The sequence below is a fragment of the Macaca mulatta genome, chromosome 7 (assembly GCF_049350105.2).
Source record: "Macaca mulatta isolate MMU2019108-1 chromosome 7, T2T-MMU8v2.0, whole genome shotgun sequence".
Lineage (NCBI taxonomy): Eukaryota > Metazoa > Chordata > Mammalia > Primates > Cercopithecidae > Macaca > Macaca mulatta.
In genome coordinates, this window is record NC_133412.1 from 53268564 (window position 1) to 53295139 (window position 26576).

Sequence of the window (26576 nt, forward strand, 5' to 3'; positions counted from 1 at the left end):
ATGCTTTGGGTCCAGGAATGGCAAGACCAGGAAGAAGATCACCATTGCTGACTGTGGGACAACTCTAATAAGTTTGACTTAGGTTTTATCTTAACCACTAGACCATTCCTTCTGTAGCTCAGGAGAGCACCCTCCACCCCATTTGCTCACAGTATCCTAGAATCGTTGTGCTCTCACTGCAGTTGCCTTTGGGTTCCATGTTTTCCTTGTTCCCTTCCATGCTTAGCTGGATTGCGGAGTTGAGTTTATGATTATGAAATAAAAACTAAATAATCAAAAAAAAAAAAGAAAAAGAAAAAGAAAAAAAATGAATTGGCCTTAAGAGGTATAATGGCTATTATCCTAGTGTCATGGTAGAAGAAAGGAGAGGATGGAGAGAGATTAAATAAATTAGTTGTTTACTGAACTTTTTTTTTTTTTTTGAGACAGAGTCTTGCTCTGTCACCCAGGTTGGAGTGCGGTGGTGTGATCTCGGCTCACTGCAAACTCTACCTCCCGGGTTCAAGCCTTCTCCTGCCTCAGCCTCCTGACTAGCTGGGACTACAGGTGCCTGCCATCACAGCAAGCTCATTTTTTGTATTTTTAGTAGAGACAGGGTTTCACCATGTTGGTAAGGCTGGTCTTGAACTCCTGACCTCAGGTGATCCACCCATCTCAGCTCCCAAAGTGCTAGGATTACAGGCATGAGCCACTGTGCCCAGCCTGAAACTTGTTAAGCCCAGGCAGAGTTCCTGGGGCCCAGAGGGATACACGAAATATAAGGCACAGACCTTACTCTCTATTGGCATGAAGTCTGATCGTGGATGAAATTAAAATACTTGAAACCATTTACATATAATGACACAAGCCCCTCCAAAACTGTCCAGTTATTTGTGTTTTATATAACAGTAGTTTCCTTTTCAATAGGTGAAAACTTAAATTTTTTTAACATGTTATAGGGTTGGGGTTGAAAAATTGATATGTATGTTTTAGAATCAGGAGTTGTAGAAATAGGAAAACTTGATGAGACCTGAAGAAATAGATTAAAACCTGTTTGTTTGGGGATGTTTTGGAAAGTTCTTGAGCAGATGTGTTACATATGCACCCACTTTGTGGGACAGTGCCTTTGCTAAAGTATAAATGATTATATTTCTGTAAATGGACTTTTTCCCCAAATTTTAATAATTTAAGTGTTCTTGGCATGAAAATGTGGAGGAACATTAAATTTTGCTTTTAATTTTAGTAGCATAATCAGAACCAACTCTGCAGCTCACCCCATGTGAACTACTTTTCCATGCATGATCAGGGAGCTGCTCCTTCACAGTTACTGTGAGCTTTGCTTCCTGGGGAGAAGCTCAGAAGAGGGAGGTCAGATGAACCTCAACCCCCATCTCCTTGGTTAGTTTTGGAGTTGCAACTGGCACTCATTTCCTCTCTTCTCCACTATGTATTCTAATGCCCTTTACCCTTGGCTATGACCTCTGCAAGTTTTGGATGCTTACTTGGTGACGTGTTCCAGACCACATTACTGCAGGGGCTGAGTCGTGAGTAATCTCTGGCCAAAGTTGCTATACAAAGGGGTCCCTTCACAGTACAGGTGGGTATGGGAATACTGAGAGGCACCCAGGTAGGTCACCTGAGTTCCATATGTACACCATGCCTCTGCCCATTGTATAAAAATGTTCTTACCTTCGCTTGCTGATCAAGATAAATTACTCCTGCCAGGATGGTGACTTCTCTTCTCACTTGCTCATCTCTGGAGACAAAGAGCCCAAGGTGCCCTGGAAGGCTGCCTTAACCTTGTGTTCAATGGAACTCTGGATTTGCTCCCTGGCTAGAGTGCACCCACTTTGAAGACCGGGAGCTCTAACCTTACAGAGACCACAGTTGTGCAGCCAGGAAGTGAAATGTCCCCTTTGAGTCATTAGAAGGGATGAGAAGATGGTAGAAAGGAAGGCACTCCTGCTCCTGCCCCTTGGTTCCTGGGTCCATGCATTCTTCTCACTGGAGACACAGCTGCATGCGTGAGGACAGGCCTCCCCAGGTCTTTGATTCAGTGCATATGCTGCATCCTGGAGGATGACACCCGCTTTTACAGAATATTGTGTCTGGGCTGGCACTGAAGTTGGGCAGTAAGAAGGTTATTGCAGTGCTCTTTCAGGCTGGCTGCTTCTGGATGGTTGTGGTACAACAAGTTGGCCCTGTGGACATGGGCTTCCTTTAGTGTGAAGTGCGTCTCCTGTTGGATGTTATGTTGTGTGGGATTCCGTGCCTATGGATCAGATATTCCATAAGCTTCCAAATAGGGAGCTTAGCAGGCTAAGGCTGCATGGGCAAGAAATGCAGACTTTTACCAGTATAGCTATCTATTCCAATAAGAATTAATCACTGGCCCTTCAATGAGGAAAAGGAACCAATGTAGTCAACTTGTCACCAAGTGGCAATTTGGTCTCCTCAGGAGATAGCGCCATATAGGAGGGTCAGCGTTGGGATCTATTGCTGGAAGATTGGATGTTCAGAGGCAGCCATAGCTAGATCATGGGAGTTCATGCCGTTGGGCCCAGCTCTGCTTCTGTGGCAGCTTCATTCTGTGGCAGCTTAATTCTGGGGCAACTAATGACAAAGGCTGGATAACACTGGCTGCCCAGGTCATTTTTGCCTACTTGCTTATTTAGTGCCTCTTCCTTGGAGAATGCTTTCTGTAGAGTCATCACTTTCTTCGTGCTTCCAAGAACCACACAGACATGAATCTGCCTATCTCCTAAGAGACACGGTGTTAAATCCAGTGTCCTAAGACAGTGTCCCAAGACTATGAAGTCTTGCTCATCCAGTCTTATATTCTGGCCTCTTTGATGTAACACCCTCAACATGAAATCCCAGGAGTTCTTCCCTTGGCTTCTGCCAGTCCATGGTGGCTAATTTTTCTAGCTGTTTTGGGATGTGATCTTTTTCTTCCATGATCAGTCACAGCATGTCCTTGGAAGTGGTATGCTGGGGTTTAGCCCTGTTTATTCATCCGGCACCAGGAGAAGAGGTAGTATTCTGAGGGGACACTTGTTGTATTGAAGAAAAGAGGCCTCTGCAGTGTCCTCCTTCCTGGGCAAAGGTCTCAACTTGTTGTGGGGTGAGGCACTTCTGCAGCCTCTAAGGGCTTGGGAGTTTGCAGAGCCACAGTCTTCAGGGGTCCTTCACCCAGATGTCCTTATCCCATGTTTCAGGGTCCCAGCTTTTCTCAACTAGGGCCCTGACCTTAGTGTAGCAGACCTGCCTTGCCTGACCACTCATTGACTTTGTAGTTCTGCAACTCTATGAAATGTTGACTTTATACTGCAGTTATGCCCACTTTGCACTGTTGAACACAAGAATGCTGTGTAAGCTACCAAAAAGGACCTTTGTCTATCATACTTATTTTTTAAATCCAGGTTAAGGTAAAATCTACATATAGTAAAATTTAGATGTATACTTTGATCAGTTTTTGACAAATGTATATACTTGTGTAAGAACCACAACAACTGAGATAGAGAACATAAGCATCAGTCCCCAATATTCCTTCAGGACGCTCCTTTGTAATTAATCTTCTTCCCAACCCTGGTGCCTGGCAACCACTGATCTGATTTCTGTAGCTGTGACTTTTTAGAAGTATCATATAAATGGAATCACTCATGAGGTCTTTTGCACCTTGCTTTCCTCATTTTAACACATTTGAGATTCATTCACGTTGTTGCACGTATGAGTACTTCATTCCCTTTTGTTGTGAATAGTATTCCATTGTATAGATGCATCACAATTTGTTTACCCATTTCCTATTAGATGGGCATTTGGGTTGTTCCAGTTTTGGGTAATTATGAATAAAACTTCTAAAAACTTTCACATTCAAGTCTTAGTGTGAAGCTATGCTTTCATTTATCCTGGATAAATAGCCATGAGTGAGACTGTTGGGTTATATGATAAAGTGTGTGTTTCAGTTAATTTAAAAATACTCGCAGGCTGGGGGCAGTGGCTCAGGCCTGTAATCCCAGCACTTTGGGAGGCCAATGTGGGAGGATCACTTCATCCCTGGAGTTTGAGACCAACCTGGGCAACATAATGAGACCCCCATCTCTACCAAAAATGGAAAAAGTAGCCAGATGTGGTGGCACATGTCTGTAGTCCCAGCTACTTGGGAGGCTAAGGTGGAAGGATTGCTTGAGTTCAGAGGGTTGAGGCTGCAGTGAGCCCTGATCATGCTACTGCATTCCAACCTGGGCAACAGAGTGAGACTTTGTCGTTTGTCTGTTTGTTTGTTGACGGGGTCTCACTCTATTGCCCAGGCTGGAGTGCAGTGGCGCAATCTCGGCTCCCGGGGCAATCAGGGCAATCTCCACCTCCCAGGCTGAAGCAATTCTCCTGTCTCAGCCTCCCGCTGAGCCTTACTGCCTGGCTAATTTTTGTATTTTTAGTAGAGACAGTTTCGCCATGTTGGCCAGGCTGGTCTTGAACTCCTGACCTCAAACAATCCATCTGCCTCGGCCTCCCAAAGTGCCAGGATTACAGGTGTGAGCCCCGGTGCCTAGCCAGACCCTTGTCTTTATAAAAAAACAAAACAAAACAAAAAGAAAGAAAGAACGAAAGAAAGAGAGAGAGAGAGAGAAAGAAAGAAAGAGAAAGAAAGAAAGAAAGAAAGAAAGAAAGAAAGAAAGAAAGAAAGAAAGAAAGAAGGAAAAAGAAAGAAAGAAAGAAAGATGTAAGTTCAAAAAAAGTTAACGACGAAAAGGGAAGAGATGTGGCTATAAAATAATGGCAAGTGGGAGACTCATGGTGATGGTCCAGTTTGAGTATCTTGATTAAGGGAGTAGTTTTGCAAGGCTACACATGTAATAAAATTGCATAGAACTATACACACACACACACACACACACACATCACACAAATGAGCCTATACTGGTAAAATATGAATACATTCTATGGATTGTACCAATGTCAAATTGTTTTGTTTTGTTTTTGAGATGGAGTCTTGCTCTGTCACCCAGGCAGAGTACGGTGGTGCGATTTTAGTTCACTGCAACCTCTGCCTCCCGGGTTCAAGCAATTCTCCTGCCTCAGCCTCTTGAGTAGCTGGGATTACAGGTGTGCACCCCCAGGTCCCGCTAATTTTTATTTTCCTTTTTTTTTTTTTTTTTTTGACGGAGTCTTGCTCTGTCACCCAGGCTGGAGTGCAGTGGTGCAATCTTGGCTCATTACAACCTCCGCCTCCCAGGTTCAAGCAATTCTCCTGCCTCAGCCTCCCAAGTAGCTGAGACTACAGGTGCATGCCGCCATGTCCAGCTAATTTTTTGTATTTTAGTCGAGATGAGGTTTCACTGTGTTGCCCAGGCTGGTCTTGAACTATTGAGCTCAGGCGATCCACCCACCTTAGCCTCCCAAAGTGCTAGGATTACAGGCTTGAGCCACCGTGCCCAGCCCTTTTTTGTTTTCTTGAGGTAGAGTTTTGCTCTTGTTGCCCAGGCTGGAGTGCAATGATGCCAGCTAGGCTCACTGCAACCTCTGCTTCCCGGTTCAAGCACTTCTCCTGTCTCAGCCTCCCGAGTAGCTGGGATTACAGGCGCCCGCCACCATGCCGGCTAATTTTTGTATTTTTAGTAGAGACAGGGTTTCACCATATTGGCCAGGCTGGTCTTGAACTCCTAACCTCAGGTGATCCGCCTGCCTCAGCCTCACAAAGTGCTGGGATTACAGGTGTGAGCCACCACGCCTGGCCAATTGTCATTACTTTTCTAATTAAAAGTGGTACATCATTGTTGAACATATGATTAGCAACCACAAAAACCCACTGAATAAATATCAAAGTGAATGTCCTGCCTGTAGGGATTCAAACAACAAAACTTTTTCTTTTAATCAGTCTTGGAAGGATAAAGGGAATTTAAAATAAATAATATTTACACTTAAAACATGGAAAAATCATACATTATTTGCTAAGAGGTTTGGCAATAACTTGACTGTCGTTTGCCTTAAAGGTGCTTGCCAGCCTGCTCTCAGTGGGAAGACCAGGTTAGACCCTTGTGTAGGACAATCAGATTATTTCCTGGGTCTATCTCCTGATCATTAACAATGATTGTTGAATAAGGACTACTCCTTTCCCTCACGATCAGGAAACCCTGAAGATAAATCTGTTCTGCTCTGTTTTCAAGGCTTTGTGACCACCCAACAGCCTTCAAAGAGACTGTGGCAGCCTCAGCTGATGGCTCTTTGCTTCGTATCATAAAATCCCAAGAGAAAGGTGGTGTGTAAGCTTAATATTTGCTCATTTCCCTTAAGCAGTCATAATACTAATATTCATGGAGGCCTGCGAAGAGCCACTTGATGTAGAAGCCAGGTGACTATAAGAGATAGAGGAAATTTACCTGAATTGGTTCAAGATGTGTGTTGCTAGGAAACTATGTCCACAGGTGAATAATCATATTGATTCTAGGAAAATGGTGACATTAAGTAAGTGAACAGACAGGTGCAGCCACACAAACTCCATTTAGCTTTTTTATACTCCTTAGATGAAAGGCTTGCTCTTGTTTTGTATTAAAGTTGATCTTGAGGAAAGAGAAGAACAAGGAATGATTATTTGCTATGATCATCATAATATTATTACTTAGATATATTTACCAAGGCCTTTTGCAGACATTATTTCTAAATTTTAAAACAACTTTTCCCTTTTTACAAATGAGGAAATTGCAGCCCAGAGAGGTGACATATTTCCCCAAAGTCACACAGTAAAGGGCAGAGCTAGAATTTGTAAGTCAGGTCTGTCAGATTTCGGCCTGGGCTCTTGTCACCACAGCTGCCAAATGATCACATCTTTGTGGTCAGAGGAAAATATTAAACTAAAATAAATGGCTGAGCGTGATGGCTCACACCTGTAGTCCCAGAACTTTGAGAGGCTGAGTTGGGAGGATCCCTTGAAACCAGCAATTTGATACCAGCCTGAGCAACATAGTGACACCCTGTCTCTATAAATATTAAATTTAAACAAATAAGAAATGTATTTGTGGCGAACAGAAGGATGCTGAACATAGCCTTAGATGGATTTATGTTTGCAGTGAAAATATTTTCTGGTGTTTTCCTAATACATAATAGCGGAAAATACTTGGGGTCCCAATTAGATTGGCACCACACCTCCCATGTTTCACTGACACTAAGTAAGTGGACAGGTGCAGCCACACAAACTCCCTTTAGCCTTTTTATGCTCCTTAGATGAAAGGCTTGCTCTTGTTTTGTATTAAAGTCAATTTTGAGGAAAGAGAAGAACAAGGAATGATTATTTTGCTATGATCATCATAATATTATTACTTAGATATATTTACCAAGGCCTTTTGCCTTGGGGTCCCAATTAGATTGGCACCACACCTCCCAAGTTTCACTGACATGAAGTAAGTGAACAGACAGGTGTGGAGGGCAGGGCCATATCTCTGTTGTGTCCATGGTGCCCTACTGTAAAATGGGTATAACAAGGCTTCCAGGTTTGGAGCCAGCTGGCTGTCATTTGTTAACTATAATGACATTGGGGAAGTCACTTAGGACATCTGAGCTTCATTGATATCTATATGGGGATCATGGCACCCATGTTGCAGACATGTTTAAGGGGTCTGAATTTTATTGCACAATCCTGGGGGTAAGACTCATATTATTTTTCTAAATCAAATTTAACCTGACTTCAAACCCTATATGTCAGGGTGGGGCAATCTTTCCTTTGGGGAGTTGGGGCGCTGCTTTTGGGATGTATGGAAAACAGAGAACGATCTTTATTATTCAGTCCATCTGATTGCCACTGAGATGCTTGTTGTCTATGCCAATGTTTCTTAGAATTGTCTTAGAGTCTCCCTAAGGCAGGCAATTTCATCCCTCCTCTGAAGTTCAGATTCTACTGTCTCACAGCTGCTCCCAAGGCCATGGCTCTTGGTGGCCAGTCCTCTGGTGGCCAGAGTGGGCCAAGAGCTTCCACCACCCAAGGAAATTCCCTTTAAATCCCTCTTCCTCAGTTCAGGGCAACGTTTCCCAGTGTATAGTTGCCCTGTTATTGCTGCAACATAACATGGTTTCAGAGGTATGCTGAGGGAGAGACTTTTTTAAATTTCAAGAGTTATATATTTACTGTGTATTAACAATTTGAGCTAATATATTAAACTCATGATCTATAGCTTCCTTTTAAAATAACTTTAAAATGTCAGTCAATATAAAGTGAAAAATAATGATTTCATAATATTGCCATCAGTAATAGCAGATATTGCAAAAATCTTGAAGAGCTACAGGGATTTCTGAGGTCTGTTCAATAGAAATATCACATGAAATCAAAAATGCAACCACATATGGATATGTACTTTAAAATTTTCTAGGAGCCACATACAAAAGAAACAGGTGACATTAATTTTGATAATATGTTTTATTTAACTCGATATGTCCAAAATACTATAATTTAATATGTAACCAATATAAAAACTATTTGAGATATTTTACATTCTTTTTCCTTTAATGCAAAGTTTTTGTTTGTTTGTTTGTTTGTTTGTTTGTTTGTTTGTTTTAAAACATTTTTGCTCTTGTCACCCAGGCTGGAGTACAGTGGTGTGATCTCGGCTCACTGCAACCTCCGCCTCCCAGGTTCAAGCGATTCTCCTGCCTCAGCCTCCCGAGCAGCTGGGGTTACAGGCGCCTGCCACCACGCCCAGCTAATTTCTGTATTTTTAGTAGAGGTGGGGTTTTGCCATGTTGCCCAGGCTGGTCTTGAACTCCCGGCCTCATGATCCGCCCGCCTTGGCCTCCCAAAGTGCTGGGATTACAGGCGTGAGCCACCACGCCCAGCCAATGCGAAGTTTTTGAAACCTGGTATACATTTTATACTTACTGCACATCTCCTTTAGACTAACCGTGTCCCAGGCACTCAACAGTCACATATGTCTAGTGGCTACTGTACTGCAGGACGCAGGTTTAGGGAAGTGAGGACAGATTCTGCCACTTAAGCCTCCAAATCCCACAATGGCTGTTGCCAAACATTTTTTTGGCTCAGGTACCTCCAAAAGAGTTTTAGAAACCTATGTGTCCCCTCCCCACCCTCCTCTGTCTCACAGACACACATTGCTAGATTGATAACGACAAGTTCTGTAAGATTAAATAGTTGTTAAGGGTATAATTTGCAGTATCTTCTAAATATTGACTTTAGGCCGGGCATGGTGGCTCATGCCTGTAATCCAAGCACCACTCCAGCCTAGATGACAGAGTGAGACTCTGACTCAAAAAATGAAATAAATAAAAAATAAATATTGACTTTAAAACAAAATTCTAACAGCATTTTTAGAATAGTCAATGGAATGTAAATATCATAGCACTCTGTTCCCTACCATTGTCCAATTATACAAATCATTAAGGTCTTGCTTTTCTTCATTTTTCTTCTTATACTTGTATTTCTATTTCTCTTTCCTCTACCTAACTTTATCTAAAGTTCTCTTATTGTCTTAAATGAGCCTCTCCGCAAAAGGAATTTATATATAAATTTAAATTTAAGAATGACTTCCTGTGACCATAAAGCTGTGTTATTTAAACAGTACAATTATTTTGGAAACCCTTATCTAAACAACAGAACTGGTCTTGCCACCCGCTTCGTTCATGTAGCCATGGATGAATATTTCAGGTGGGAACAAAGATCAGACCCTACTTTTACCCTGGGGTGTAAACTAAGCCCAATGAAGGTAATCTTCAGAACTTGTTTAAAGATGTGTTTCTGCTCCTTAATAACTATTTTTGTTCTCAGTAGGTAAGGTTTTGGTTTAATCTTGACACATTAGAAGGAGTCAATCTGAGAAGCTTGGATGGGAGGGCAAGGACAGTTAAGAGTCTAGGATGAGTATGTTTCTGGGTATTCTCCCGTTTTGTGGAATCCTCTAATTACTAACATCCAAATAAATGCCCACTCAAATCAATAAAATCCTATACCTAAACTGATTGGAAAGCAGGAACAATGTAAAAAATATATATATATGTATAAACGAGGACTTCATTTTAAATGTCTTCTTCCATGAGTTGCAAGAAGCAGGGCCACTAATCAGGATTTGATGAGATCAACAGGGCTTTGTGTGCCCCAGCTTTTCAATGGGGAAATTACATAGTGGGAATGCAATTTTTATTTAAAATGGACACATAAAGACCTAAATGGTGGGTGGATCACAGACTAGAGAAAAAAAAGATTTCGGGGCACCTCCAATGGGACACAGGATCTAGGAGGAGGGCTACATAACAGTAAAGTTGAGCTTGTTCTCTGTGCCCTCAGATGTTAATCTTCACAGCTTCCAGTTACATCCCTCTCGGATGCGAATAACAATATTTCTCAAATTCCCATGTGGGCTGTTAATGACATGTTATAGAAGCACAAACTATTGGAAATTTTTTGTTTTGTTTTGTTTTTTTGAGACAGTCTTGCTTTGTCGCCCAGACTGGAGTGCAGTGGCGTGATCTCAGCACACTGCAACCTCCGCCTCCCAGGTTCAAACAATTCTCCTGTCTCAGCCTTCTGAGTAGCTGGAATTACATGCATGTGCCACCATGCCTGGCTAATTTTTGTATTTTTAGTAGAGATGGAGGTTTCACCATGTTGGTCAGGCTGGTCTTGAACTCCTGACCTCATGTGATCCACCTGTCTTGGCCTCCCAAAGTGCTGGAATTACAGGTGTGAGCCACCGCGCCTGGCCTGAAAGTTTTAAAATTGGATTTCATTCTTACTGATTTCTCAATTACACATATTTCAACAGGCTTTGGCATCTAGAGTTAATAACAACCGTTGCTCACCAAACACCTAGAGTCTGTTGGGCACAGTGCTAAGCCATTATATGTGTTATTTCAGCCAGGAGTTTGAATATCACACCTTGGAGAGAGTTTGGTGCTGAAAACTGGCTCCCACAACCTAAACGCACATGATACTGACTGAGTCTCAACTCAGTGGATTAAGTTTCAATGGGGAACATGCCCTCCCAGTGATGAGAAAAGGGTTGTCCATGAGCCATCCCTCCAACCTGGAGTAATAATCAGAAAGTAGCAGACTGAACATGGAGCCAGGAGAGAGAGGCAGCTGGTGCTGAAGGATCCTTCAACCAGACAGGAGGACAAGTCCCCAAACAGCCTTGGCTGACTCTCTCTTGCTTGCAATTCTTGGGCAGAATGTATGGAGAAGGCAACGTGCTGAGATGAGGAGGAAATGCCCAGAATACTCCAGGCTTCGTCTCTGTCATTCCTAGAAGAGCCTGCACTGCTTGGCTCAGCAACCCAAGTGGCCTCTGAGGTATAAAACCAGAGCAGAATGCTTTCAGGGTGCCTCAGCTGTGGTGCTATATTAGTCCAGTTTGTGTTGCTATAAAGGAATATCTGGGTAATTTATACAGAAAAGTGGTTCATTTGTTTTATGGTTTTGCAGGCTGTGCAAGAAGCATGGCACCTGCATCTTCTCAGCTTCTGGTGAGGTCCTCAGGAAGCTTCCACTCATAGAAGGCAAAAGGGGAGCCAGCATGTCACATGACATAAGAGGAGCAAGAGAGAAAGGAGAAGGCGCCAGGTTCTTTTAAACAACCAGATCTCATGTGAACTAACAGCGTGAGAACTCACTCATTACCATGGGGAGGACACGAAGCCATTCATGGGAGCTCTGCCCCCATGACCCTAACACCTCCCACTAGGCCCCACCTCCAACACTGGGGATCACATTTCAACATGAGATTTGGAGGGGACAAATATCCAAACTATATCAGGTGCAAAGTAGGGCACATACAGATAAGTCAGCATCTACTGTGGGCAGCCTCCCTGGGCCTTGGGGGCCAGCACATCATGGATCCTAGACTTCTGTTGGCCCTTGCTGCCTGTCTGGGAGTAGTAAGTTGCTTTGCCTGACATGCTGCCCAAGTGCCGTGTCTCACCAACACTGGCAGCTGGGTTTGGGCAAAACCTCCTGCTAGATCTAGAAAACTGCTAGATCTAGGAACCTTAGTAGTAGTAGACGTTGGTGAGTGTTTGGAGTTCTCCCCTGGGATTAATAAGTACACAGAATTCCCCTGCAGGGATTGATACCCATACACAGTATTCTGCTTAACAGAGACCCTGGTGGTGCTGATGAGCACCTACTCCCCACGCTCCACCACACCTTCAGGGAGTCCAGAATATCTATGTCCATCAGAAAGTCAGGCTCTTCTTCGGGACAATATTAGACTCTAAAAATTATTATTATTTTTTCAGACATAGGGTCTCACTCTGTCACCCAGGCTGGAGCGCAGTGGCACAATCATAGCTCACTACGGCCTCCAACTCCTGGACTCAAGTCATCCTGCCTCCTTAGCCCGCTGAGTAGCTGGTACTACGAGTGTGCACCACCAAGCTCAGCTAATTTTTTTTTTTTTAAGAGAAAGGGTCTCACTACGTTGCCCAGGCTGGTCTCAAACTCCTAGCCTCAAGTGATTCTCCCACCTCAGCCTCCTAAAGTGCTGGGATTCCAAGCATAACCTACTACGCCCAGCCCCCTATAAATTCTTAACTCACAGTCATCTCCATCCTAAATTTGATGAGTTTAGATCTTCTTCCTTGTGTCTCAATCATTCCATCAGATTTTTCAACATATTTTTGCTCTTTTCTAAACATGTAGACAGTGTTACGTCATGTACTGACAAATAAGGATTATCAACAGACACACGTAATGCCAACGATCCCACGGCTTTCCTGGGAAGATGAGTCTCCTGCCCCTTCCTTTGCAATGTCTTCCAGATTTCATCTCCACTGTACTTATAGAAATGATGTTCTCAGCCCTCCACTCATGTCCCCCGACCGATTCTGGCAGTGAGGCCTGCCCTGGGATTCCCACAAATCTGACAGAAATTTATGTGACCTCTTTGCTAGGTCTCACTGGTTATTAGTGAATATGTGGTGTGTTATCTTCTCTTAACTACCTTGTCTTTGGGGGCAAATGCAAAGCAATTCTGTACACCTCACCTCTCTCCATCCAAGCCAAGCCAAGCCAAGGGCCAGAGTCCTCGGGTGACTGTCCTGCCCTGTGATCAGGCACACTTTCTGGCTCTGCTACAAGGCAAACTTGACCTTCTTGTTTCTGCCAGCCTGCAAAAACATTAACGATCAACTATTGCTGAGACCAGCTCGGTCAGGGAGACCCTAACCCAGTGGTGCTAGAGGAATTAAAGACACACACACAGAAATGTGGAGGTGTGGAGTGGGAAATCAGAGGTCTCACAGCCTTCAGAGCTGAGAGCCTTGAACAGAGATTTACCCACGTATTTATTGACAGCAAGCCAGTGAAAAGCATTGTTTCTATAGATTAGAGATTAACTAAAAGTATTCCTTACAGGAAACAAGATGGGCCAAAATAAAGGGGTGGACTCTGGCTAGTTATCTGCAGCAGGAGCATGTCCTTAAGGCGCAGAATGCTCATGCTATTGTTTGTGGTTTAAGAATGACTTTAAGCAGTTTTCCACCCTGGGTGGGCCAGGTGTTCCTTGCCCTCATTCCCGTAAACCCACAACCTTCCAGCGTGGGCATCATGGCCATCACGAACATGTCACAGTGCTGCAGAGATTTTGTTTATGGCCAGTTTTGGGGCCAGTTCATGGCCAGATTTTGGGGGGTCTGTTCCCAACAAACTATCACAACCTTTATGCCACATTTATCAACCTTAAAGGGATGCCTGGACTTTGAAAGCTTTTTAGCATGGTTGGCTGCCCAAGAAGTCAAAGACCAGACCAGCCAATTGTGTCAAAGTTGACCTCGTTCTTTAGAGCCATAACTAATACTTGTTTGTTTGTTTGTTTATTTTGAGACAAAGTCTCGCTCTGTCACACAGGCTGGAGTGCAGTGGTGCAATCTCAGCTCACTGCTACCCCTGCCTCCGAGGTTTAAGCGATTTTCCTGCCTCAGCCTCCTGAGTAGCTGGGACTACAGTTGCATGCCACCATACCTGACTAATTGTTTTGTATTTTTTTTTTAGTAGAGGCAGGGTTTCGCCATATTGGCCATCCTGGTCTCGAACTCTTAACCTCAAGTGATCCACCCGCCTCAGCCTTTCAAAGTGCTGGGATCACAGGTGTGAGCCACTGTGCCCAGCCTACATTTTTATTTAATATGTTTTAAGTCACTGTGCTCAACTAAGCAGTAAGATTTGGAATGTGATCTACAGTTCTTACTTTGGGGCATCAAGGAAAACTTCCAGCTCAGTGAACAAACAGGCAGTTTAATGTGGTATAGAAGAGTGGCTTTCAAACTGGCTTCACGATAAGAAATTCATGTTAAATGATAACCCAGTGCATGCACGTGCACGCACACACACACACACACACACACACACACACACACTCCTACATCACTGAAACAGAATTATCTTCAAGCAGTGCTGCACTAGAGGAAAATGCACATGAAAGTGATTTCTTAGGAAATATTCCCAGGGAAAAGAGAGAAGTGAGAAAGTAGGAGTAGAAAGAGGCCACGTAAGGGTACAACATCAAGTCAAGTCCCAATTGGAAGGCAATTTTGATTCATTCCCACAGAGGGCTTGGGGGAACATCATAGATCACACCTCAAAGTCATCCCAGTGAGACGGCAAAAGAGCTGGAGTATATCTGTCCCCACCCTCATCAGTCATTGGTTAAGGGCTGTGCCGGGAGGGAAGGGACACAAATTCTCAGGCGCTTCTGGCTCTCTTGCACCTTCCAGCAGAATGCTGGCTTCTGTGAAAGAATGCACACTGGAATCCAGCTGGTCTACAAAGAGATGGCAGAGGGATCCCAGATGACATAGGTAGAGCAGGGGCAGCTTCTGCTACAAACACCCTATATTGCTTTTGTTTTCTGATATTTTTCACAGCAAAGCAAACTTTCTTGTTGCTCTGCTAACTTTGTTACCGCTCACCCATCTGCCTTCCATCTTCCAGCATTTTGTTGCTAGTTCTTGTCTGTTGTTGCCTCTTCTGTTCTCTTTATCCTTCCAGTTTTTATAAGATTGTTTTTTATTCCTTTTCAGTCATTTCAGAGAGGCTTCAGGATGGAGCTGTGATAAACACATGTGTTCAGTCCACGATGTTTAACAGGCACTGCCTCCTGATTTTTCCATATGAATTACTGAAGAGTAGGTAGCAGACTGTCTTGATGCCCTTCCCCATGTCCCCTGAACTGAGCTGACCTGACCTGCAGCTGCAGTGAACTTAGGAATCCTAAGCATGCTGACGGCTTGCCCACTCAAACACCTGCCTCATTCTGCTTCTCTGAGGATTTCTTCCAGTACAACAAAAGCTTGCCCAACCTTCACAAGGCATCCTAGAATTGCTGGGGACAGAACACCCCTCAACCCATGAAGGATGAGGATCAGTGGATTAATATCCAACCATCCCATACCTTGGTGGGACTATTATAAGGCATTCTGTGTGGTTCCTCAGAGGTCCCAAATGGGAAAGAGCCCAAATTGCCCACAGTAATAATCCATTCATCAATTCAGTTTTCTGTTTCACCTCTCTCACTTTCCACACTCACTCACTTGCTCTACCTGGGATCCTCTCCAAGATAGACTCTTGTATCCAAAGCTTTGTCACAAGGTTTGATTTTGGAGGAAGTCAAATTAAGGTAACGGGTACTGGAAGTGACTATAGAAAGTATATTCTCAATGGTATGGTGGCAACAAAAACCCCACTGGTGGTGGTGAGTAAGGTGGTGACAAACCCTGGCACTTCGAAGATTCCATACCTACACTTGACCCATGGTGTACTTGGATGAGGTAAAGGTGAAAGAGAAGCTTAGCTTATGCAGTAGTGCTCATCCTCCTGAAGGATGTGGGGTTGTGATAGTCACAGGAATTGAAGAGTTGTCTTGTTCTTGTTAACTGCCTTAGAAGAATTGGGAAAAAAGAAAGACAGGTTTATATCATCCAACTATCCATTCACAGCATAGCAGTGAAAGCCAGAAGGCCTCCTTGGAAGGATCTAAAGTGATCTCCATTTCCTTAGCCAGGTATGGTGGCTCACGCCTGTAATACCAGCACTTTGGGGGGCTGAGGCGGGTGGATCACTTGAGATGGGGAGTTCAAAACCAGCCTGGCCCACATGGTGAAACCCCGTCTCTACTAAAAATACAAAAATTAGCTGGGCATAGTGGTGCACGCCTGTACTCCCAGCTATTTAGGAGGCTGAGACAGGAGAATCTCTTGAACCCAGGTGGCAGAGGTTGCAGTGAGCCGAGATCATGCCACTGCACTGCAGCCTGGGTGACAGAGAGCCAGATTCCGTCTCAAAAAAAAAAAAAAAAAAAAACTCCATTTCCTGCAACTGGGGGCAGACTGTTCTAAAAAATGACACTCAGGGGTTCATTGCAAGAGTAACAGAACTACAAAGCTGACTGAAGGCACAGTCCAGGCAGTCCTCTGATGTAAAAGACAAAGCCCTAGAGGAAGGAAACGGTCCCTAGAACTACTGGGGTGCAGGCAGGCATCTGGGTAGACATGCTTGACAACCTTGAACCCCTAGATTCCCTGAACCCTCCAGGTTAGAAGTATCCTGCACCCCATTAGTTGAAGAGAACAGCTTCCCACTGCCTAGAGACTCTACACAGTCCTCCTCTGAAGCAGACACCTCCAAGATCGCTTCAAGGTCTGCTACTGCCTGCCCTCATTGCATCTATTCCAAAAACTAGGAACAAGTCTCAGCAGGCCCTGAGCAGGGCAGCACAGTTCTTGCTGTGAGACATGTGGCAGGTTGTATTTTCTAAAGAAGGCTGCAACAATATCTCTCATCCCAATTGCTTTGCTACGATGCAAACTTGTCATTCTCCTACGAAAAGATGAAATCTAATTTCTTTTTTCTTTCTTTTTTTTTGAGACAGAGCCTTGGAGCCTCGCTCTGTCACCCAGGCTGGAGTGCAATGGCACGATCTTGGCTCACTGCAACCTCTGCCTCCCAGACTCAAGCAATTCTCCTGCCTCAGCCTCCCAAGTAGCTGGGATTGCCGGTGGCTGCCACCACGCCTGGCTTTTTTTTTTTTTTTTTTGTATTTTTCGTAGAGACGGGGTTTTCACCATGTTGGTCAGGCTGGTTTTGAACTCCTGACCTCAAGTGACCCGCCTGCCTCGGCCTCTCAAAGTGTTGGGATTACAGGTGTGAGCCACCGTGCCCGGCTGAAATCTAATTTTAATCCCCTTGAATCTGAGCTGGACTTTACTTGCTTTGACCAGTAGTGTTCAGAAGGGATGCTGTGTGATTCTCACAGCTGAGTCATAAAAGGTGATGAAACTTCTATCTTATTCCTGGGGACAGTTGCCTCTGTGGCATTGAGCTACTGTGTAAGAAGACAACCTACCCTGAGGCCACCATGCTGAAAGAAAGCAAAGCCACATGAACACTGAGTAAGCTGGTTGCTTTAGCAAGATCCTTCATACTGATAGTGAATGTGTACTTCTATCTTTCTCTTGTGAATGCAAACTATTTTTGCAATAGTCTCACACTAAGTGCCAAAGACTTGTTTTCGTTGAATGCATTCTCTTTATCATTCACGACCTGGTCCTAGGAATTTGTTAAATGCTCCTCATTTCTGTTACAATATAGTCTGCAGTCACCTTGATCATCTTGACATTCTATAGAACATAATCCTGGCCCATTATATTAATGACAGAATAATAATTGGACTTAGTTTTCAGGAAGGAGCAAGTATTCTGGCTTGAAATACTTCATGCTGAAGGATGAGAGATAAACCCTACAAAGTTCTGGAAGCCTGCCACGTCAGGGAGTATTTTAGAGGCCCAAAGATCTAAAGGTATGTTGAGACGTCCTATCTGAAGGAATATTTTACATTTCCTACCACTAAGAGAGAGGCACAGCACTTGCTGAGCTGCTTTGAATTCTTGAGGCAAAAGCAAAAACAAAAAGACACAACAAAACCAAACCAAAACTACCCTTGAGAGTAACGCTCTGATCCATTGTATCAGAAGACTATTGGCTTTGAGGAGGTCAGAGGAAGCATCTGAATAGCCTTGTAAACACTTAAGGCATCAATTTAGAAATGACACCTCGCATGGCTGGGTCATTGTCCTTGAGGATGCAGTATGTTTGCTGAACCAATGATCACCATATGCAATCACTGTGCTGTTTCCCCAGCATCTCGAATACACAGGAACGCTAATTAAAGGGTGCAAGTAGGATGGACTTAAACACACTCCCTTTGAGCCACTAGTGGAAATTATGTTTTTAATTCTTATAACTTCAGGCTCTTCCTGATGAAAAGCCTTGGTCTCAGGGTGTGTGGACAGAGGGAGACAGTAAGCGTTTCACTGCATCAATACAGTGTCACCTGAGGACTTGGGCATCTCCATGCTGTCAGATCAGCAGGCAAAATGGGCATGATTACACTGGCAGGGGTGACTGACTTTGATTATCTTGAAGAGTTGGAGTTGCTGCTACACAATGGGCCCAAGGAGGAAGATGTCTAGAACTTGGGGGATTCACTTGGGGACCCCTTAGTGTTTCTATGCCTGATGATAATAGCAGAGAAGCAAGTGAAGCAACCATGGCCTGACAAGGGCAAGGTAATCAAGGCTCAACCACTCAGAGATAAAGGTGCAGTCATTCACTGAGCAAGCAACGATGACTAGTGGAAGTGCTAGCCAAGGATTCGGGAAATCTAGAAGAGGTGGTGGAGCAGAGGGATGATGAGTATAGATTATAGCCTTGGGACCAGCTGTAGCAGTGAAGATTGTGACTTGTTCCACATATTCTTCTATTTTCAATCATTTTTGGAGATTGCAGCCAGCTACAACCCTGAAATGTCAGTAACAGAGCAAACTCAGGGTGGGCATGAGAGGATCTGCTGAGAGCAAGGAGTGAACACAGTAGTCACTACTGACACCCTGCCCACGGCCCACCTGTTAGTTCCCCTGTAGCTTGCAAACATGTCCATACACACTGACATCTTCATACCACGAGTGCCGTAACTCTGCTTCTCTGCTGAGGCCCTTCTCAGCCCGTAGTGAGAGTAGCCTGGAAGTGCTGAGGGTATAGTGCCCCCAAGGTCAACCTTTAATCAATAAGGTTCAAGAGTTAGAAGATAAGCACTCCCAACTTCCCCATCCCTCAGTGAATTCCTCCTGAGGCATATTCTATATGGTTTCTCAGAGGCTCCCCAGTGGAAGTGAGCCCCAGTGGCTTAGGAAAATGGAACCTACTAATTAAGGTACCCCCTTTTAATTTTTCTCCTTTCTTCCTCTCCCTTTCCTCACTCCATCCCATGAAGTTCCTGAGATCACCAAATAAACTATCTGTAATCAAGTCTTTATCTTAGTCTGCGTTTTGGGGAACCCAAACAAAGATGTAAGTTTTCATCATAAGTTTGCCTGTCTACATTTATTTCTTATTTGCTACAAATATTAGTAATTTTCTTGACAAAAGTAATATGCTGTCAGTTGATAGGCCTAAATAATACATACTTGTGGTGATACCTGCAGTAAAAATGTGAAGAGCAATTTTTAAAAGTTATTTTCACTAGCTTATGAAAAATAAAGAAATTGAACTTTGAAAAAAATGCAGCAGTACATCCTAACATCATATAAAGAGGAATATTTTCATAACTGTAGAAATGGTTGGCAGGCTGTCAACTATCCAGGGATTATTTTGAAATTGCTGTCATTGGCCAACTACTATGACCAATGAAATCAACATTTTCACGATGCAGGCAAAATAAACATCAAAAGTCAAATTTAATAGGTGTACGTTTTCCTTTAAAAGTTGTTGAACTATCTAGGATACTCAGCCCTTTATTTTTCATTTTACAGCAGAGTTTTTACATATGCAAATACACATACACACATTTGCATTCAGACATACATGCACATATCTTTTTGTATTTTAAATATTTTCAAAGTGTAGCTCTATAGACTTATGCATTTTAACTTTGGTAATGGATGCAGTATTCCGTTTGGAATCCAGCTTTTGAAGAAATTCATGCTGAGGGCAAGTATATAGTAATTCTTTATCTCTTGCATATTAGGAAACCCTTCAGGAGGGATATTACTAAGACAAATTTAGAAAGACCTCCACATTCAGAGACAAAAATGTCAGTGGCATACTGAGAAAGCCAGTGAGTGGTCAAAAATCAGGAATAAACAAGCTTTGCTCATTTGAACCTATATAAATATTTGTTGAATACATCCTGTTTGTTTTCACTTTTGATGGGATATTAGTTTGTGAAACCAAATGATATCCAGATTCTTTCTTCCCATAGGCTTATGAATACCCAAATATGGCATATTTGCCTCCATATTACAGGCTTCGTTGAACATCAATTGTTTCTCTCTACCTTTCTCCATTTCAATCATGTGATTCTAGTGTGAACTTCTAATTATGGACCCCTGATCTCTCTGTTTCAGTCATAGGGCAGGAACGTTGTTAATTACCATGCATCAAGCACTGTCTTTCATAGAGGCTATGAAAGCTAAACCAATCAGAGGCCTTCCCCAGAATTCTGAAGTGGAGTTCCATAGGGAGGAAGAGCTTTCTATTCTAGTGATGATGTCTGGAAGCAGCCATGTACCTCCACCACATGGAGAAGGCTAGTATGAAAGAATGAAGTCGAATTGTACAGACACATGATACAAAGTGCCAAGTCCCCAGTTCTAGAGCTGGAGAATCCCACTGGCCAAATCTGTGCCCCCTGTCTTCTGGGGCTTGGTCCTTCTCTCCTCCCACTTTCTGGGAGTGCCTCTTGTATCTCTCCCTTCGTTCCTCTGTGGTGCTCAAAGTAAGCCAACGTGGGTTCCCACTGTTTACAAACAAGGGCTCTGATAAATGTGCTGCATTTACTTTTGTTATTTTATCAAATAGTTATAAACTCAACTGCTTAACCTGCTGCTTTTCCTTTTTGATATCTCAGTAATTGATTTCTAAGGAATAAACGGTATCTTGCTGGAATTGTTTTCACCTGTTGCTCTTTCACCCAGCCTCACCCAGCTCAGATATTGACTAAAGCTGTTCAACTCAGCTGACCTGGCTACGGAGTACAGAGGTAGGTGGGCACCATGGCTTGGGTGCAAAAGAGACCTTAGTGCCCCAAATTGTAATGTTTGGTTACCAATGCCTAAATGCTATCTATATTTTGGGACTGCATGATCAATTCCCAGGATACCCTCACCTTTTTACCCCAATGATAAAAACCAGAGATCTCAACAAAATAGCTCTTATCTACCATGCTGCAGACAGACTGACAATTCTTTTTTTCTTTCTTTTTTTTTTTTGGAGACACAGTCTCACTCTGTTGCCTAGGCTGGAGTGCAGTGGTGCGATCTCGGCTCACTGCAACCTCCACCTCCTGGGCTCAAGCGATTCTTCCACCTCAGGCTCGTGATTAGCTAGGATTACAGGCGCACACCACCGTGCCCATTTCATTTTTGCCTTTTGTATTGTTTGTAGAGATGGGGTTTCACTATGTTGCCCAGGCTGGTCTTTGGTTCCTGGGCTCAAGCAATCTGCTCACCTCAGCCTCCCAAAGTGCTGGGATTACAGGCATGAGCCACTGTGCCTAGCCAACAATTCTTACAACTATTTTTTTGTTACAATTCTGAAGACCTGCTTCAATGTTGGTTTTAGGGTTTGGTTTTGTTTTATATTTTGCTGAGTACTTGCTTTGTTTTTAATCATTTTAGAGCCATTTTGAGGATGCATAAACTTCAACTGTTCTTTAATTGTCAATTTCTCCAAATTAGGCTGGGCGCAGTGCCTCACGCCTATAATCCCAACTCTTTGGGAGGCCTAGGCGGGTGGATCACCTGAGGTCAGGAGTTCAAGACCAGTCTGACCAATATGGTGAAACCCCATTTCTACTAAAAATACAAAAATTAGCTGGCGTGGTGGCGTGTGCCTGTAGTCCCAGCTACTCGGGAGGCTGAAACAGGAGAATTGCTTTAATTTGGGAGACAAAGGTTGCAGTGAGCCGAGATCGTGCCACTGCACTCCAGCCTGGGTGACAGAGCCAGACTCCGTCCCATTAAAAAAAAAAAATTCCAAATTTTAGGTTTAAAAGAGGCAGTATCTGATTGGCCTCGCTTGGGTCATGTGGCCACCTTCGCTAGAAGATGTGCAGGGCACACCCAAAAATGTTATCCACTGGGGAGTGTAATTCTCTCTAAGGAAAGTCAAATGCTGTTGGTAAGAGGAATGGATGCTAAGCAGTAAAATAACCACAAATGCCCACTACAGGGAGCATATGAGTATTTTCACCAGAGCTAAGCAGAACATAATTGGATAGTAACTGCTTCCTAAAACACCACATTCACCTGCCATATACAAACAGTTGAGACTACTTCTCTTGAACTTCCCACTTTCATTTTTCACTTCATTTAGCCTAAGGCAGGATTCCTGGTTTCTTTTTCCCTCCCTTATTTATTACAACAAAAAAAGACCACATTTTCTTCTTTCTTTCTTTCTTTCTTTCTTTCTTTCTTTCTTTCTTTCTTTCTTTCTTTCTTTCTTTCTTTCTTTCTCTTTCTTTCTTTCTTTCTTTCTTTCTTTCTTTCTTTCTTTCTTTCTTTCTTTCTTTCTTTCTTTCTTTCTTTCTTTCTTTCTTTCTTTCTTTCTTTCTTTCTTTCTTTCTTTCTTTCTTTCTTTTCTTTCTTTCTTTCTTTTTGTTTTTTGAGACGGAGTCTTGTTCTGTCACCCAGGCTGGAGTGCAGTGGCACAATCTCAGGTCACTGCAACCTCTGCCTCCCAGGTTCAAGCAATTGTCCTGCCTCAGCCTCCCAAGTAGCTGGGATTACAGGCACCTGCCACCATGCCTGGCTAACTTTTTTGTATTTTTAGTAGAGACGGGGTTTCACCATGTTGGTCAGGTTGGTTTTGAACTCCTGACCTCGTGATCCACCCTCCTCGGCCTCCCAAAGTGCTGGGATTACAGATGTGAGTTACCATGCCTAACCAAAAACGGCCACATTTTCTAAAAATTTCAGAAGAAAATCTTCCTTTAAAATATTGATAGATTTATCTTGTCCAATGTGGAAAGCTATGCATTATATACTGTTAAGTAATAATAATCAAGCAGCAGAATAGTATGAAATCTCATTTTGGTAATTTAAAAAAAAATTTTTTTTTAATTTTTTAGAGACAGGGACTTGTTAATGTTGCCCAAGCTGGAGTGCAGTGGCTACTCACAGACATGACCATACCACACTACAGTCTCAAACTCCTGGCCTCAAGAAATCCTCCTGCCTCAGGCTCCCAAGTAGCTGGATTAAAGGTTTTGAAATACAAATAGAACTGAATATGTACCAAAAAGTCTTCCTAGGTATGCACCAAACACATAATGATGGTTTGGTAAGCAGAATAATGGCCCCTCAAATATGTCCACATCTTAATCTCTAGAATCTTATTTTTTTTTTTTTTTTTTTTTTGAGACAGAGTCTCGCTCTGTCCCCCAGGCAGTGCAGTGGCACGATCTGCACTCACTGCAAGCTCCGCCTCCCGGGTTCACGCCATTCTCCTACCTCAGCCTCCCATGTAGCTGGGACTACAGGCACCCGCCACCGCGCCCAGCTAATTTTTATATTTTTAGTAGAGATGGGGTTTCACCGTGTTAGCCAGGATGGTCTCAATCTCCTGACCTCGTGATCCACCCATCTTGGCCTCCCAAAGTGCTGGGATTACAGGCGTGAGCCACTGCGCCTGGCCAATCTCTAGAATCTTTAAATATGTTACCTTATATGACAAAAGGAACTTTGTGGATACGGTTAAATTAAGATCTTGGGATGGGAAGCTTAGCCTAGATTATTCAGGTGGGCCCAATGTAATGACAGGGGTCTTTAGAAGTGAAAGAGGGTGGCAGAAGAGTCATTTCAGAATGATATAGTAGGAGAAAGATTCTACCACCATTGCCAGGTTTGCAGATGGAAAGAAGCCACAAGCCAAGGAATGCAGGCAGCCTTAGAGGCTAGAAAAGGCAAGGAAATAGATTCTCCCTTAGAGTTCCAGAAAGGAACTCATCCCTGCCAGCATCTTGATTTTCTTCCAGCGAGATCCATTTCAGATTTCTGACCTCTAGGACTAGATAATCAATTTGTCTTGTGTATTGTTTTTTTAAGCCACTAAGTTTGTGATAATTTGTTACAGCACCAATGGAAAATGGATGCAAGTGGTTGCTCCTGAGAAGTGGGCTTTTTGGGGGCAGGGATGTAGGAGGAGAGATCAATGTATATTAATACTTCCAAGCTGGGCATTTTTGCAAGAATATATTATTTGTAAGTTAGACACTAGTATATATATTTTTGATTATACTATACAAATAAGTTAACAACATATTTTCAGAAGGGTTTACTGAATTTGCTGAAATTATCAGTTTCCCTAAAAGAGATTTGCTACTTAATGTTCATAGATATTTTTAAACAAATATAGATTTGTATTAAGAAATGTCTCAGGCCGGGTGCGGTGGCTCACGCCTGTAATCCCAGCACTTTGGGAGGCTGAGGCAGGTGGATCACGAGGTCAGGAGATCGAAACCATCCTGGTCAGCATGGTGAAACTCTGTCTCTACTAAAAATACAAAAAATTAGCTGGGCATGGTGGCACACGCCTGTAGTCCCAGGCACTCAGGAGGCTGAGGCAGAAGGATCACTTGAGCCCGGGAGATGGAGGTTGCAGTGAGCCGAGATCGCACCACTGCACTCCAGTCTGGCGACAGAGCGAGACTCCGTCTCAAAAAAAAAAGAAAAAGAAATGTCTCTAGCTGTGTGGACGTGTATATGTATCTGTATGCATGTGTCTGCACGTATACACACCGTATTTATTTATTTGACCAAGATGAATGCACGTGTTCATTTGTGATCATTAAGGGAGCATTTTGCTAGGGCAGCAAGCTCAAAACAAATCACCTGTTGCCTCTGACAGCTGAAAGCCAGATGATGCTGAGGATGGCTGGAGAGGTCAGCTGTGACTCTTTTGCTGAACTGTTGGACAAGAGTAGGCTTGAAGTTGATAACCTCTATTCCTCTCCTGGGCAGTGCTTCTCAAACTTCAAAGAGCATAGGAATCACCTGGAAATCTTGTCAAATGCAAATTCACTTCAGCTGGGCTGGGTGAGATTGCCAGTCCATACGTCTAACAAAGTCCCAGGTAAGCCGATGCTGCTGGCCCACTGACCACCCCCTGGGTAACAAAGCTCTATGGCAGTGGTCTTTACACTTTGCTGCATAATAGAACCACCGGGAGCACTTTCAAAAGTCCCTTGCCCATGCAATACCCCATACCAATTAAATCAGAAAATCAGAATCCTTGGGAGTGGACTCCAGGCCCCCAGGTAATTCTAATGTGCGGCTGAGTTTGAGAACCAGAGGTCAAGCACAGAGATTCTCAAACTGGAGTTTGAATCGGGATCACTTAGAGGGGTGCTGGGCATCACCCTCGAAGTTTCTGATTCAGGAGTTCTAGGGTGGAGTCCAGAGGTTCGTGATATTAGAGACAGAGGGAGAGGAAGACGGAGTTGGGTGCAAGAAAGAGAGAGAGGTGGTGGAATGAGCAAGAGAAGGAAAAAGGGAGAGGGGAGGAAAAAGGACAGGTTCCTAGAAGAAATAAGACAAATATTCACATAAACAGGAAACAAGATTAACTATGACACAAAGCCAAGAGAAAGAATCCAAATATTCTGGGGGAGAAGACTTCCAGCAGAGGTGATGAGAGGTGCTCCCAGGGGTGTGGAACTGATGACCAAGAAAAGGGACTGGGTTTAAGGAATGCTTTATGAAGAGGATCTCCAAGGGTTGGCACTCAAACAACAGCTGGGATGTTGTCACACAGAGATGGGACAAGGCTATTCCAAGCCAAAAGTTCAGGAGCAAGGGCCGGACATGGTGGCTCACACCTGTAATTCCAGCACTTTGGAAGGCCAAGGTGGGTGGATCACCTGAGGTCAGGAGTTCCAGACCAGCCTGGACAACATGTTCTCTACTAAAAATAGCCGGGCATGGTGGCATGTGCCTGTTGTCCCAGCTACTCATATTCAGGAGGCTGAGGCAGAAGAATTGCTTGAACCTGGGAGGTGGAGGTTGTAGTGAGCCAAGATAGAGTCATTGCACTCCAGCCTGGGGGATGCAGCAAGACACTGTCTCAAAAAAAAAAAAAAAAAAAAAAAAAAAAAATTCAGTAGCAAAAGGTGAATACTCGAAAACATAGGCTGTGTTCAAGAAACAGCAAGATCTGGTCTAGAATGGAGTGGGGATAGAGCATGGGGGGCCGGGGGCAGGAGCAGGCTGCAGGGGAGATCTGGGCCAGGTCCCATAGGGCCGCAGACTCCAAGCAGAACATGGAGGTCATGCTTAATTTAGTAGACAATGGGAAGCTCATGAAGGTTTTTAAGCAGGAGCACCCTATCACTCAGGAAGGCGTGAAAGAGCTACAATGAAGGGGCAGAGGCTGAGGCTGTTTGGTAGCAGCTGCAAGAATTCAGGTGAGAAACACCAAGTGCCTGGATTAGGGCTGGGTATGGAGGTAAAATGTCCTTAGGAAACATTCACAGATAGAGATAAGCTCTGCCACTTAAACTGTTAACATAGGTCTGATCTTCATTAGAATTAGAAGATACATGAATTGTGAG